The following is a 2,042-nucleotide window of genomic DNA, read 5'->3' as shown; positions in this document are numbered from 1 at the left end:
AAACAAATTTACATTATTTTATATGTATTTTGCATATCTATTTCAATACAAATTAACCTTATTTTATGTGCATTTTGTATATTTATTTTAATACAAATATTTTATGTGTATTTTGGTATCTATAATTTTATAAAAAAAATGCGTTATTTTATAGGTATTTTGCATCTTAATTTTCATACAAATTTATTTTATTAATATTCTGTGTATATGTTTTGATACGATTTTACATTATTCTATTTGTGTTTTGTATATATATTTTTTATACATATTTACATTATTTAATGTGTATTTTGTATATATATTTTTATACGTATTTACATCATTTCATATGTATTTTGTATATATATTTCAATAGAAATCTACGTTATTTTATGTGTATTCGTATATATATTTTGAAAGAAATTTACACTGTTTTATGTGTATTTTGCATATTTTTTCAATACAAATTTTCCTTATTGTATGTGCATTTTGTATGTTAATTTTAATACAAATTTAATTATTCTATGTGTATTTTTATATATGTATTTTTATAAAAATATGCTTTATTTTATGGGTATTTTGAATCTATATTTTCATACAAATTTACATTTTTTTATTGATATTCTGTGTATTTATTTTAATTCGATTTTACATTATTCTATGTGTATTTTGTAAATGTATTTAAATACAAATTTAACTAATTATATGTGTATTTTGTATATCTATTTTTATAGAAATTGAAATTATTTTTGTGTATTTTTGTATATCTTTTTATGTAAATTTTCGTTATTTTATTAGTATTTTGTGTATTTATTTTCCTACAAATATACGTTCTTTTATCGGAATATTGTTTATTTATTTTGATACGAATTTACATTATTTGAGGTATATTTGGTATATATATTTTTATATTTATTTACATCATTTTATATGTATTTTGTATGTATATTTTCATAGAAATTTACTCTATTTTATGAGTATTCGTATATAATTTTTGATACAAATTTACATTATTGATGTGTATTTTGCATATCTATTTCAATACAAATTTACTTTATTGTATGTGCATTTTATATATTTATTTTAATACAAATTTAATTATTTTATATGTATTTTTGTATATATATTTTTATACAAATATGCGTTATTATATGGGTATTTTGCATCTTTATTCTCATACAAATTTACATAATTTGATTGATATTCTGTTTATTTATTTTGATACGATTTTACATTATTCTATGTGTATTTTGTATATATATTTTTATACATATTTAAATTATTTAATGTATATTTTGTATATATATTTTATCCAAATTTACGTTATTTTAAGTGTATTTGTTTATATATTTTCATAAAAATTTACATTATTTTATGTGTGTTTTGTATATGTATTTCAATACAAATTTGCATAATTTTATGTGTATTTTGCATTTCTATTTTCAAACAAATTTAAATTATTTTTGTGTATTTTTGTAATATTTTTATACAAATTTTAGTTATTTTATTTGTTTTTTGTATATATATTTTCCTACAAATATACATTCTTTTATTGGAATTTTGTTTATTTATTTTGATACGAATTTACATTATTTTATGTGTATTTTTTACATATATTTTTCTACGTATATACATTATTTTACGTGTATTTTGTATATCTATTTTCATAAAAATTTACCTTATTTTATTGTGCGTATTCGTTTATAATTTGATACAAATTTTATTCAAATTCATGTTATTTTATGTGTTTTTGTATATATATTTTCATACAAATTTACGATATTTCATGTGAATTTTTACATATATTTCATTACAAATTTACCTTATTTTATGTTTATTTTGTATATTTATTTCATTGAATTTTAATTTTTTATATGTATATATTTGTATTTGTATTTAGGTTATTTTATGTGTATTTTCTATATATATTTTCATCCAAAATTACATTATTTTATTGGTATTTTGTCAGTTTAATTCGATACGAATTTAGATTATTTCATAGGTATTTTGTATACATATTTTTTTAAGTATTTACATTATTTAATAGGTGTTTTGTATATTTA

Source organism: Eriocheir sinensis, unplaced genomic scaffold, assembly GCF_024679095.1.
Source record: "Eriocheir sinensis breed Jianghai 21 unplaced genomic scaffold, ASM2467909v1 Scaffold38, whole genome shotgun sequence".
NCBI classification, from domain to species: Eukaryota; Metazoa; Arthropoda; class Malacostraca; order Decapoda; family Varunidae; genus Eriocheir; species Eriocheir sinensis.
Note: the sequence above shows the minus strand (reverse complement) of the source record.